Source organism: Copadichromis virginalis, linkage group LG4, assembly GCF_057382275.1.
Source record: "Copadichromis virginalis isolate Kocher_CV1m ecotype Utaka linkage group LG4, C_Virginalis_male_GT1.1, whole genome shotgun sequence".
Lineage (NCBI taxonomy): Eukaryota > Metazoa > Chordata > Actinopteri > Cichliformes > Cichlidae > Copadichromis > Copadichromis virginalis.
In genome coordinates, this window is record NC_140621.1 from 9,304,067 (window position 1) to 9,318,575 (window position 14,509).

At 46.2% G+C, this 14,509-nt stretch overlaps 1 protein-coding gene across 1 annotated transcript in view; it reads left to right on the forward strand.

Annotated features, from left to right (window-relative positions):
- slc25a23b (solute carrier family 25 member 23b) overlaps positions 1–14,509 on the forward strand; it is a 42,893-nt gene that overhangs the window by 18,900 nt on the left and 9,484 nt on the right. The gene's annotated exons all lie outside the window — the stretch shown is intronic.

Sequence of the window (14,509 nt, forward strand, 5' to 3'; positions counted from 1 at the left end):
CACCAAAAGGCCTGTTCTTCTTCAACAAACATGTAGAAGAACACCAAAAGAGAGGTTATACTTTCATACCATCTGGCTCTGCCGAGAACACACTCAAGGAAGTAAGCATATCATTGTCAGAGTCTGCAATCAAGAGCCTCGTTCATGAACGTAAATATAAAAGGTCCAAACAAGGACTCAAGAACAGGTAGAGCAGAGTAGACTGTTCCAGAAAAGCATTGAAAAGAGCCTTCTCAATTGTGAAAAAGAAAACAATATTTGGACATAAGAAAGATTTCCTTGTGCCAGAATGATGGAAAGAGGAAAAGTATCAAAAAGGCTGTGAACAGCTCTTCAATATAATCTATTAAATATGGCAGAGGAAGGTCATTACTGTTTATTGATAGCAAGAAATGCTCTTGATTATTAATGGCTGTTAAGTGAATAGCACACTAACATCCATAGGCTGCACTGATATTCACTAACAGAAATGAAGCAAACCACATGGTGGGTAGTTTGAGTGGGTGGTTGGGCTGTTCACAGCAAAAAAGACACAGAGCCAAGTATGTGGTGAGAGCTGGAAATATTTTAGTCACTTAGGTAACAGTGGGTATTTATCCAGGTTTAAATCTGTCCTCGTTGCCCTCATGTCTTCATGTAAGCATTATTTCACTTTGTGTCCAGTCACAGTGACTACAATCTGCAGATTTGTAGCAGATGCATGAGCTGCTTGATTATGGCAATCACTGTAACCACAATGTGGCAAGGGTGTGGCCCAGGAGGCATCCTTGTCAGATGCCCAAACCACCTCAGCTGGCTCCTTTCGATGTGGAGGAGCAGCGGCTCTACTCTGAGCCCCTCCCGGATGGCTGAGCTTCTCACCCTATCTCTAAGGGAGAGGCCAGCCACCCTTCGAAGGAAGCTCATTTCCGCCGCTTGTATCCGCAATCTCGTTCTTTCGGTCACTACCCACAGCTCGTGGCCATTGTTGAGGGTAGGGACGTAGATCGACCGGTAAATTGAGAGCTTCGCTTTTACACTCAGCTCCCTCTTCAACTGTCGATCTCTGGCTCCAACCAATTACCCTCAGGGGTGATATAAGCTGGAGAAGAGCAGTGTGGAAGAGGAAGGAGAGGTTTCTGGTGGTTTTCCCTCTGTGCTGGTCAGAGTGGGCTACTGACTTAGGTGTGGAACAGCCTGCTGCGTGTGACCAGCCTTCTGGTGTGTGGCTCTGGTGTGTGAGTAGTGCTTAACTGAGCAGTGATTGCCCATGAGTGATGGCGGCCTTCATTAGTTTGTGTGGCCTGCCTGGATATTGTTTGTTAGCAGCGTTGCTGTCTCTTTCTGTTGAAGCCTTATTGTTGCTTTCTTTGTTGAGTGGTCATTACCACTTTGGGTTGACCTCCCTGATTTCTTATTAAAAAGCAGCGGTGCTGTCTCCTTTTGTTGTTGCCATTTGTAATTATTGAGGTGTTTGCCTACAATAAAGATCTCTTTTATATTAAATACCTCTGCCTGGCGTTCTTTTCATTCCACCTGGATCTAACTGTTACTGTCCCCCACCCTCATCGCCTAGCATTTAAGAGGGGACGTAACAAAGTGGGGGCTCGTCCGGGATCGGAATGAAAGGAATTGGGTTGATTACAAGTGCGTACAGGTGTTTGTGTGTTGTGTGAAGGTCATTTGGCAACTGCTGCTCTCCCCGGCTAGCACAGGGGAGTGCCTTGCGTTGGCCGCGGGATGTGTGGGCCATCCTGCTACAGTGCAAGCTGGTGGGCAAGGCGCAGGAAGTTTGTTCCTCGTTGTCCGCTGAATGCAGCTTGGACTACGACAAACTGAAAAGTGCAATCCTGTTAGCCTATGAACTAGTTCCCGAGGCTTACAGGCAGCGATTTCGGGGGCTGAAAAAGGTGCAGGGTCAATCCTTCCTGGATTTCGCAAGAGAAAAGAGTATCCTCTTTGATCGGTGGTGTATGGCCTGTAAAGCTGCAGACCTAGCTTCGGTACGGGAATTGATTCTCATTGAGGAGTTCAAAAATTGCGTCACCGAGCGGATGGCGGTATATCTGAATGAGCAGAAGGTCTCTACGTTGCAGCAGACCGCGACCCTGGCTGACGAGTTCGCACTCGTCCATAAAACCAGTGTTGTTAAGCATGAGCGACGCGACATACTAGCAAAGGCTAGTGGTGAGCAAGACACAAGGAGAGAGGTGCCTGTGCCTCGTCCCAGGTCAGACCGGAAATGTTTCTATTGTTTTAAATCCGGCCATTTAATAGCGGATTGCGAGGCCTACAGGCAAAGACAGCCAGTTTCAACACCACGTAAACCAAAAGGGATAGGGCTGATTAAAAACGCTTCTTCTGGTAGTAGACCACTTAGCACTGAAACGCCTGACGAATGTTTTAAACCCTTCATTTTCAAAGGAGCGGTGTCACTCTCTGGTAAGCCTGGAGATGGGCGTAATGTGACCATTCTACGTGACACAGGTGGTTCACAGTCCCTCATACTGGCTAGCGCCCTTGCCTTTGATGAAAAGACCGCCAGCGGCACTGATGTTATTGTTAGAGGCGTTGGAATGACTTATGTGCCAGCCCCCCTCCATTGAATTTGGGTGCAGAGTGACCTGATAAGCGGTGTTTTTCCTGTAGCTGTGTGTCCTTGTTTCCCGATTGATGGTGTAGACTTCATAATGGGCAATGACATTGCAGGCGGGAAGGTTTATCCTACCCCAGAGGTCATAACGACCCCTGACCCAAGCCCCTTGCCAGATGCTTTAAACCGGCAGCACCCGGATGTATTTCCTGTAGGTGTTCTTACCCGGTCACAGGCCCATCGGCGGGGAGAAGTGGTTGACTTGTCAGGGTCAGTGGTCGGCTCTATGCTGGAGATGGATGTGATGCCCTTGGAGGAGGAGGTGGGTCCTGATGCCAAGGAACTGGCTCAAGAAGTGGCTGAGCCTGCTCCTGAACTCGCAGCCCCCCCTCTCCTCACACGGGAGGCCCTTATTATCGCTCAGAAAGAAGACCCGTCGTTAACCAAATGTTTTGCTGCCGTAGATGAGAGTGATCATCCGACAGGAGACAGGAAGCAGACGTTTGTTGTTTTTGATGGATTGCTAATGCGCAGGTGGACTTCAAAGCCAGGGGAGGACTGGAGTGTAGTCCAACAGATAGTGGTCCCGGCTAGTTTACGTCAGCACGTGCTACAGTTAGCCCATGACCATTCATGGTCAGGACATTTGGGGATAACTAAAACATATGACCGTATTCTGCAGCACTTCTTCTGGCCGGCAATGAAGACAGATGTTGCGAAGTACTGTAATACTTGTCATACGTGTCAACTGGTGGGCAAACCAAATCAAACTGTGCCCCCCGCCCCACTATGTCCAATACCAGCTGTTGGTGAGCCATTCGAGCATGTTTTGGTCGATTGTGTTGGTCCGTTGCCAAGAACACGAGCAGGCAATCAGTTTTTGTTGACCATAATGTGTTTGTCCACGCGGTTCCCCGAAGCAATTCCTCTGCGGAGGGTCACCACTGCAAACATTACTAAGGCGCTAATCAAATTTTTCACCACCTTTGGTCTTCCAAAAACAGTGCAAACAGACCAGGGAACTAACTTCTTATCTCGAGCATTCAAACAGACTTTAGCTTCCCTGGGCGTCTCTCATTCTGTGTCTAGTGCTTATCACCCAGAGTCGCAGGGTGCACTTGAGCGTTGGCACCAAACACTTAAGGCTATGCTAAAAAAGTACTGCCATGACACGGGCAGAAGCTGGGATGAGGGTGTCCCCTTTGTACTGTTCGCAATACGCAATGTTAAGCAGGAGTCCTTAGGGTTCAGCCCAGCTACACTTGTGTTTGGCCGCGAGGTGCGGGGTCCGCTAAAGGTGTTGAAAGAGAGGTTCCTTAGTGGGGGTGCTCCAAAAACTAACGTGGCAGATTTTGTAAAGACATGTAAGGATCGTTGGCAACGTGCTACCTCATTAGCTAAAGAGGCCCTGTGTACTGCCCAGGCGTGCATGAAGACGTGGCATGACAGAAAGGCTGTGAAAAGGCATTTTCAGGCTGGGGACAAGGTTTTAGTGTTGCTACCGGTGCCTGGTTCTGCTCTTACGGCCCGTTTCGCGGGACCGTACGTCATAGTGAGGAAAGTGTCTGAGACAGATTATGTTCTCAGTACCCCAGAGCGCAGGAGGAAAACACGCCTGTGCCACATCAACATGTTAAAACCCTACCATGATAGGGAAACCCATGAGACTGTTGCCAGTGCGGCAACCTCCAGCTCTGTCTCCGCCACCGTGCTGAGTGTAGAGGCCAGTGCTGACGACGATCTGCATATTGTTACGACCCGTCTAGGGCCAGGCCATAAGATGAGCGAGGCACTCGCTTCCCCCCCAAGACCCAAGCAGTCACACGAAACCAATCCGTTAGATATGAGGTGATTTATTTACAATGTGAATAAAGAGAACCAAAACGGGAGTGTCAACACTTCAGGGTGAGCCAAGGCCAAAACAATAAACAAAACAAACCTACACAAATCCCGCACCCCTGACCTTACCAAAACAAAGTCAAAAATAAAGACAGAGTCTGACCTCCTTAACTAACTCAAAACAGGAGAAAACGGGTGATCAAAAGAAATGGCAGCTCACCCCTACCCACTCCACTTCCACAACTTTCAAGCGTATACTGCAGCCAGCGGCTACCACAGGACTACTGCTGGGTGATGAGGAGAAACGCGAGGGCCTCTCCCGCTGTAGCACTCCAGCCTCCTTTTAATGGGCGGGTCCTCCAGCTGGATCCAATCACGCCGGGGCAGTATATCCACGCACCAATCGGAACAGGGCCCTGGCACAGCTAAATTAACATAGAAAAAACACAACACCTGCACAAACAAACACATGGACATACAAGTTCGTAACAATATACTTTCTGAGGGACAACAGTGTGGACGGTTGGCGAATTCAGCTTACTTAGCCGAAGTAACGGCCCACCTGTCTCATCTGTCCCCTTCACAATGCGAAGATGTGCTTAATCTACTGCACTCCTACCCCTCTCTCTTTGGTGATGTGCCCTCGCGTACTAATGTTTGTGAACATGATATCGATGTTGGGGACGCAACCCCAATCAAACAGCACGCGTACCGCTGCCCTATGGGAAAGCGCGAGGTGATGAGGAAGGAGGTCAGTTATCTAGCGGAGAATGGTTTGGCGAAACCGAGTCACAGCCCTTGGATCTCTCCATGTTTACTTACGCCCAAGTCTGATGGCACCCCACGTTTCTGCACCGACTACCGTAGGATAAATGCAGTGACTGTCGCCGATTCTTTTCCACTTCCTCGTATGGAGGACTGCATTGACAACATAGGTCCTGCCACATTTATTTCCAAACTGGACCTTCTTAAAGGATATTGGCAGGTGCCTTTGACCCCCAGAGCCTCTGACATTTCTGCATTTGTCACACCCGACCATTTCATGCAGTACACCGTGATGGCGTTTGGCATGAAAAACGCTCCGGCCACATTTCAGCGGTTGATGCAGCTGGTTGTAGGAGACGTGCCTCAATGTAATGTGTACTTGGATGATGTGGTGATATACACAGCCACGTGGGAAGAGCATGTGGCCATCCTACGATCAGTATTTCAGCGACTGGCTGACGCCTCGTTGACTCTAAATCTCGCTAAGTGCGAATTCGCCAAAGCGACAGTCATGTACCTGGGGAAACAGGTGGGTTTCGGGCGGGTACGCCCAGTGGAGGCAAAAGTCGAGGCTATCCTCAGCTACCCGGCCCCAGCCACTAGGCGGGAGTTAAAACGGTTCCTGGGCATGACTGGATACTACCGCTGTTTTTGCAAGAACTTTGCGGTAGTTGTGGCCCCTTTGACAAGGCTATGTAGCCCCAAAGTCCCTTTTGAGTGGTCAGGGGAATGCCAGCACGCATTCGAGTCTGCAAAATCCCTCCTTTGCAGCGCCCCAGTTCTGGCTGCCCCTAACTTCTCTCAGCCTTTCAAGCTGGAAGTCGACGCCAGTACCACCGGAGCTGGTGCGGTGCTGTTACAAGACGACGCAGAGGGTGTGTGTCACCCAGTCTGCTACTACTCTGTAAAGTACAAGCGCCATCAGCTAAACTATTCCACCATAGAGAAAGATGCTCTAGCGATGCTGATGGCCTTGCAGCACTTCACTGTGTATGTGGGCTCTAGCTCCTTTCCGGTAACGGTGTATACAGATCACAACCCCCTCACTTTCCTCCAGCGCATGTACAACCACAACCAACGACTAATGCGCTGGGCTTTGCTGGTGCAGGATTATGATCTGGTTATCCAGCACAAGAAAGGGACTGAAAATCTGGTGGCTGATGCACTCTCACGCAGTGCATAGTGATGAGTTTCTTCTGTGTTTTGTATAGTGTGGATTTAGGGTGGGGGGAATGTTACATCCTGGGAGGCTGTGGGAGTGTGTGGGCGTGGTGTTGTCTTCTCTCTCTCCTCCTCCTTCGTTCTGGCCCCTCCCCTTGTCTCTCTCTGCCCCTGCCCTCTCCTTTAGGTCACACCTGCTGCTCATCTGCTCTCGTTACAACCAATTACCCTCAGGGGTGATATAAGCTGGAGAAGAGCAGTGTGGAAGAGGAAGGAGAGGTTTCTGGTGGTTTTCCCTCTGTGCTGGTCAGAGTGGGCTACTGACTTAGGTGTGGAACAGCCTGCTGCGTGTGACCAGCCTTCTGGTGTGTGGCTCTGGTGTGTGAGTAGTGCTTAACTGAGCAGTGATTGCCCATGAGTGATGGTGGCCTTCATTAGTTTGTGTGGCCTGCCTGGATATTGTTTGTTAGCAGCGTTGCTGTCTCTTTCTGTTGAAGCCTTATTGTTGCTTTCTTTGTTGAGTGGTCATTACCACTTTGGGTTGACCTCCCTGATTTCTTATTAAAAAGCAGCGGTGCTGTCTCCTTTTGTTGTTGCCATTTGTAATTATTGAGGTGTTTGCCTACAATAAAGATCTCTTTTATATTAAATACCTCTGCCTGGCGTTCTTTTCATTCCACCTGGATCTAACTGTTACTGTCCCCCACCCTCATCGCCTAGCATTTAAGAGGGGACGTAACAAACGTGGTTAGCCTACTCAACGTAAATTACACACGAACAACATTAAGCAACTCACGCAGAGAAGAACGGCTGCTGCTGCATCATCATCCTCATCATTTCTGCTACACTGGCAGGGCTAGGGGCCAGGACTCTCCTCTTCGTGTTTTTGGGGGATGTTGCATAACAGGCAACCCACCCGCAGTAGATGTGCACAGTGTGAGGTCTCGCAGCAAGCTATCAAATACGGCGCATTTCTGGGCTTTAAAAAAAATACGCTATGCGTCTCCAGGTGTTTCATCGGATTTGAGGTGTTACCTCCTTTGACAGTATCACAGTATCAGCTTAAAGCACTTGTTGCAGGCTGCTGAGTTTGCATATTTTGCTGTGAAGTACAGCCAGACTTTTGACCGCTTCGCCTTAGGCTTTTTAAATCTGTAGCTCTGCTCTAAAAGAACGTACGTACCTGGACCCGCCTACTATCCTCGGAAACGTAAAATGATTGGCTAGAAGTGTATCACAGCTCAGGAAAAAAAAGCACCGAAATAAAGCACCAAAATGTGCGCTGCTTTTCGGTCTGGTTACTACCGTTTATGTCAGAACCGGTGCCATCATGGCACCGGACACCGGTACCCATCCCTAGTTCCAAGTATGTTTTACTCCTGGGTGCGTTGCTCAGGCAAGCAAACAAACTGTCTCGCTCTCTGTGGCTATATGGCCACAGCCCAGAAGAATGTGTAGACAGTGGTATGTGTGCACAAACATAACAATTGGTCTCACTATTTATGTGAGCAGTTGTGTTCATAAACTGCCACCAGTAATTGGTTGAAATCCCATGCAGGTACTGGGTGTGGTTTACTATGTCCCAGTGCGCTCCTGTCAACCCACTCAGGGTCAACAGGCTCAAGAAGGTGCACAGCACATTCCTAGACATTCTAAATTGGGTTCTGGATCTGTTGGTTTCTTCACCAGGATTGAGACGAGAGGCCCTAGAGACTTTCTCCCCCCTTTGTACTCCGGTCTTTTCACCATTACCCAGACTCGACCAGGAAGCACCTTCTTGCAGTGCTCTTGATGTATCCAGGTGTATCTCTCAGCAATCTTCACTGCTGTGGGCGTCGTCAGCAGCACCTGATAGGGACCTTCCCACCGTGGACTGGACCAGCACTTCCTTTTTATGGCCTTTATCAGCACCCAGACTCTCCAGACTTCAGACTCTACTCCTGTGGAGAAACAGAATCATCTGGCAGATCATTTGTTCTCATGACTTCTTTACTTTTTAACATTTTAAGCATCAAATCTGCTAATGTGTTCTCCTCTTGTGACTGTTTGAGGCTGTGGACAGGTGTCTTTTATACAGATGATGAGTTCAAACAGGTGCCATTCATACAGGTAACGAGTGGGGGACAGAAAAGCTTCTTACAGAAGACGTTACAGGTCTGTGAGAGCCAGAGATTTTCCTTGTTTGAGGTGACCAAATACTTATTTTCCACCCTAATTTACGAATAAATTCTTTACAAATCCTACCATGTGAATTCATGGATTTTTTTTCACATTCTGTCTCTCACAGTTGAAGTGTACCTCTGGTGCAAATTACTGACCTCTGTCATCATTTTAAGTGGGGGAACTTGCACAATCGGTGGCTGACTAAATACTTTTTTGCCCCACTGTACATCTTAACTAATTCTATACAGCCTAACCATGTCCTGCCTTTCTCTTCCATTGTTTTCCTAAGTCTTAGCTTTACTGTCCCATTAGTTCTATCTACCAACCCTGCACTTTGTGGGTGATATGAACAATGGTGTTTTAGTGTTATCCCTAGATGCTGTGCCATTAACCCAATCAGTTCATTTACAAAGTGTGGGCCATTATCACTATAAATGGTCTCTGGAATCCCGTGTTCCGGGATGATATTCGTACATATTGCTTTGGCAACCGAAATAGCATCTGCTTTCCTAGTTGGGACAATTTCTACCCACTTTGAAAAAGGGCACACTATCACTAGACAGTACTTATAGTTATTACAGTTGGACAGCTCTATAAAGTCCATGTGAATAACTTGAAATGGGTGAATGGGTCTGGGGAATTTCCCTCTCTTAGGTCTCAAATTACCCTGAGAATTGTGCTTGCAACATTTAAAGCATTAAGTCCTAGAGTATGAAAATGTTGCTCTACTGCTGCCATCATCCCTCCTGTTGAGACATGGCACGGCCCATGGCTCAAAATCACAGCAGTCTTATAAATTCTCAGGCAGTATTATCACATAGATAATAAACATCATCTTGCAAGCTTGCACTTTTTGTGAACCACAACTGTTTTTCCTGCCGTATGTGGGCCTGCATGTCTGCCAATACATCTCGTGTAATAAGAATGTCTGCTGGTGCTGCACTGCTAAAATGTGAACACCATGTGCTCCTAAAGCTGTCTCTTTTGCAATCTTATCTGCTAAGGCATTCCCTAATGTGACTGGATCTTTCCCTGGGGTATGTGCTGCACATTTACAAACAGCAATTCTACTGGGCATTAATACTGCGTCCAGCAGATTTTGCAGGAGTTTGGCGTGTTCTACAGGTTTCCCTGTCGAGGTTGTCATACCTCGTCTTGCCCACTGTGCTCCAAAGAAATGTAATGTAGCAAATGCATATTGGCTATCAGTGTATATTGTCACATTTTGTTTCTCTGCAGCTTTACACGCTTTCGTTAAAGTTGCTATCTCTGCTGCTTGAGCAGATATGAAACATGCTAACTGTCCTGCACAGATAGCTTTCTCACTATCTACTACAGCAAAACCTGTTTTAGCCTGTCCCTCTGCTGTTTTAAAGCTCAAACCATCAACAAACCAAACCTTTCCCTCACCAAGTGGCACATCTTTTATATCATCCCTTGGCTTACACTCCGTCTCCACGTGCTCTCTATACTCATGAGGAGTGCCCTCTTCCTTCGTTGGCAAAAGGGTTGACGGATTCAGAGTTGTGCACCGCTTTATGGTTATGTGTGGTTGTGAGAGTAACAGTGACATTAAAAACAAGTATCTTGCGGGTGACAGAAACGTCATTTTAGTCTGCAGTAGTAAAACGTCTACCTCGTGTGGAACTAGCAGTGTCAAAGGGTGAAATAAAACTATTTCCCGGAACATTGTACAGCCTGAGCCGCTGCACATACTGATCTCACACACGGAGGCAAAGCACAAGCAACTAGATCTAATCTTTTAGAATAGTAAGTTACTGCTGTTAGTTATTCCACTGTCACCTGGCATTCGTGCTCTTCACAGAACCACAAGTCCATCGCTGAACTTCTTCCTGCCCGTCGGATGGAGCTTGGCACGCTCCCTTCAACCTTAAGGTTCTCATGTTCCAATGCCGCGGACGATTTAAGGCAGAGCACGTCGTACACCTTAGTTCTCTTCCTCAACGTCGAAACTCTTTCACTTCATTTAAGATTTTGCTGTTCAAAATCTCCTCATGACAATCTTCTGGAAGCCCAGTAGCACAGGTCTCTGTGGGATGTCTGCTGTGCTGAAGATGATCTCTGATCCTCCTGAAGCCTGGCGTCTTGTGGACGATCCCCTCAGTCACTCCTTCTCGTCATGGCACCTCATGACACCTGCAAATCAAAAATTGACTCTCCTCTCGCCACACGGCTCTCGCCATGTATCAACTGCCACACAATGAGACATGTACAAGAATGTTGCACATTCTCCCTAAAAAAATATTCTCCAGGCTCCAGGGTCCCTCTTGGAGTAGCTCCACTCCAAACCTGTAACCCTGTGTCAAAACATTAGTCAGTGGTTAAATGTTAAGCTTATTTAAGTCCCAGGTCCACCCGGAGCCTGTATCCTAGAACAACTTCACATTTGCAACCAACTGTAGCTCATAAGTGTAATAAAGTATTCAGCATCATAGAGACAAGTACCGTTGCAGGGTTATTCTAAACTCATTAAACCCCTACCTTTTCCGTAATTTGCTCCAAATCATTGAACATCTCAACTTCATTCCACATTGTAATCAGTGGCTTTCCTTAAATTTGTCACTCACCATGAGCTCAATAGTGATCAGCCCCATGTAACTATTCTGTAACCACTGCACATCTGTTCAATTGTCACTTGTCTGTCTGTGTTGAATCCTTTACAAGCACTCTTAAAGGAAAGAGCATTAGCCAAACACACGGATCATCCTGGTGGTCAGGTGTCGGTCACCCAGTAAATCATACCAAACCTAATTGGCAGGCTCAACTTTGTAACAAAAGACAAATCATCAGCCAGTTTAATCTCAAACATTCATCCAATCAGCCACACCACACACAACATACAGCGTAACCCTGTTGTCTCATCACATAATAAGTTTCTTCTCATGTAACCAAATGTGCGCCATGTTAAAACTTCTTCACACATCAGAAATTCAACAATCAGCTCACTCAGCTCACTCATTCATGACCCCTCATCAGCATTCTGTTTTCCACCCCTATGATGCAATCATCTGTCCTCCTATAATATTAGACACTAGACTATGTATCACTTTCATCTTACTAGTGACCAGGGCCGTGCAGAGAGGTTTAAAGGGGCGGGTGCTCAAAGCTAAAATGGGGCACATTGAACCAGGCTGAATAACAACAACACACATTCATCAAGAATCTAATATGGGCAACAAGGCAAAGCAAACGTAGCCGATGCTTTACCTGATGGGTACAATGTTGCTGTTGAGGGGTTGCTGCTCCTGCTGCTGATAGTGCTGGAGGGCAGGGCTGTGTTGATCTGAGACTGTAGACATTAAAAAGTCCATAGGAGAGATGGTAGCTGATTAAACAAGTGTCATGAGATAATAACAAAATGCAAAGATTGGTGACAGCGCTTGGAACCATAAGGCAACAAAAAACTGAGAAATAATTTAGGCTCTGCCTGTGAATCACTCTTTGCTTCTCTTCTTCCTTCCATCCCATCATTTCATATATCACTCTCCACTTGCTGTCTATCTGAGAACAAGGCACAACTTGCTATTGCAATAAACTATAATCTAATTATCCACACCTAACAACTCTTGCACTTAATCTAAATGATGACAGAAAAATGTTATAGCACTGCCTTTAGTAGCCTCCCACAGCTCCTACTGTTTCCTCCTCATGTCCTTACCAGCCATGTCTGGACAATGTTATATCATGAGTAATATTTTTTTTTAAAATCCATCTAAATAAAACACACACATGCACGCACACACAGTGACATTTTAGACCTTCTTCAGAATACTGTATATACTATGGGCATCATGGTGCTGATCCAGAATCCTTACATTATTATTTATTACTAGAGCTACAATAATAAAGCAAAGAGGAGGGGGAAGTAATAAATATGAAATAATGTCATTATGAAGATTCCATTTGTTTCACTATCCACTCTGTGCAGGGCAAAGCTTATTACATTTTTAAACTGCAGAGATACAATAATTTTACTGCTGTAAAATCCAAATTTTGTCTTATTTAAAATATAAATCTAATATAATCTGCTTCTTAATGTATGTTCTTTAAAATACAGCGTGTGTTTTTAATATATTATAATTATAATAATGCATAATTATGTGGAAGTGCATATTAGATCGTTTTTTAGTGAAATATAATCCCTCCAGAAAGGCCGGAAAAGCCCGGAAACTTACTTTAAAACTAAATATGTTCTAAATACTTTAAAACTAAATATGTTCTAAATACTTTAAAACTAAATATGTTTCTAAATACTTTAAAACTAAATAGGTTCCCTAAAACGGTGACAGAGCTACAAACCCATGACAGCCTTACACCGGTAGCCAGCAGCTATGACCAGCACTACTTGTGCAGTTAATAAAAGGACAGGTAATGTTTGTCGCGCTGTTGCACACACAGCACACTGGTTTGTTTCAGTTCGTCAGTTGCAACAAGACAGCCTACCAACGTGTACATAATAAGCTAATACTCCTGGGTGCTACACAATACAGTGTGCGCTGTACACCTACTTACTAGTTTTGTCGCATCAGTCTGTGTCTCTGAGTTAACTTGTGTTTCTCCTACAGCTCCGGACCGCAACAAATGCGCGTGCTCTTTGTGAACTCGTTCCCGGCTCGTAACCAGCGCGTTCTGCCGACAAGGGCGATCATTGGTTAATAGTGATCATGTGACTGATGCAAGCAAGATTGTATTTAGCAAAACTGTGATTAATAGTTAAATATTATTGTTGAGGGGCACAGACAGGACTCCGCACTCACACACACATTAAAAAATAATAAAAATTTTTTTTTAAAAAGTTGCCTCAACAAAAGGGCACTTTTGGCACCCATCAGGAAAGGGGCGGGTGCTCAAGCCCCTCTAGCCCCCCCCCCCCCCCCTCTGCACGTGCCTGCTAGTGACTTGGACAAGATGACAAACAGAATCTCATGCTTAGATGCTGTCTGGTCTTCATGAGTGTCATTGTATGTGTATATGCATGTAGGGTTAGTATGGTTAAGACATTTTCTGTTTGTGTGGGTTTTTATGTACCTCTCTCATCAAGTTTTCATTATTCTCATCACCGCATAAACAACACACATCTCTCTGTTTTTGAACTCTCCTTTCTTAAAAACAGAAAGTGGGATTGCAGTTGTTTCAGGCTGAGAAACACCAAACACTCCCCAGTTCGAGACCACTTCACTCACATACTTTCACACCTCTCTGTGGCTCACACACACCATGATGTCAAACACAATCACGTGCCTTTCGCCAAAACAAAAAACGTGATACTGATGTTACAAAGGTCTCACACACATGAATCAGGATGCAGAAAAGCTGTTGCCCATCTGAGGTGTGAGGAAGAAACTGAACTCACGGATAGCTGCATGCTCGAGTTATCATAGCTCTGTTTCCCTCCCTCTAATGCGTTCTCAACCGGCTTCTGCTCTGAAAATGTGTACCTTGCTCATCAGCTTAAAAGTGACTGCATACAAAACAACAATCAGACTCACTCAAACAGACCACGTCTGGCCCGCACACACAAAATAGACACCAACAAGAGCTCTGACAAGTGCTGGTTTCTCCAGCGTTGAGTGCTGGTTTCTCCAGCACTCAACGCCCTCAGCGGCGGAGAAAAACCTTCCTTTCGATGGGAAACCTGCTTAACCCTCCTTAAAAAAAAAAAAAAAAAAAAGACACTAGTGCCATCCAACCCGAGGAGAGTTCAGACACAAACTCTCCAGCCTGGCGATAAAGTTAAGCACCAGGGCTTTCATCAGGCATCCCAGATGCTGGCTGCTAGCAGACTTCGGCAGCGTCATCTCCCTCCTCCTCGGTGGACGCAATGTGTTGGGATCTGGCTCAAAGGACCAAATAAATGTTGAGTCTGCGCTTCCACAGATCCCGCTAGTTTAGAGACTTATTCCTCATGAAGAACAAAAACAAGCCAGAACATCTTCAACCGGTCTTTTACTCTCTAGCAAGGGAAGGCTGATCGGAACCAGGCTGTGG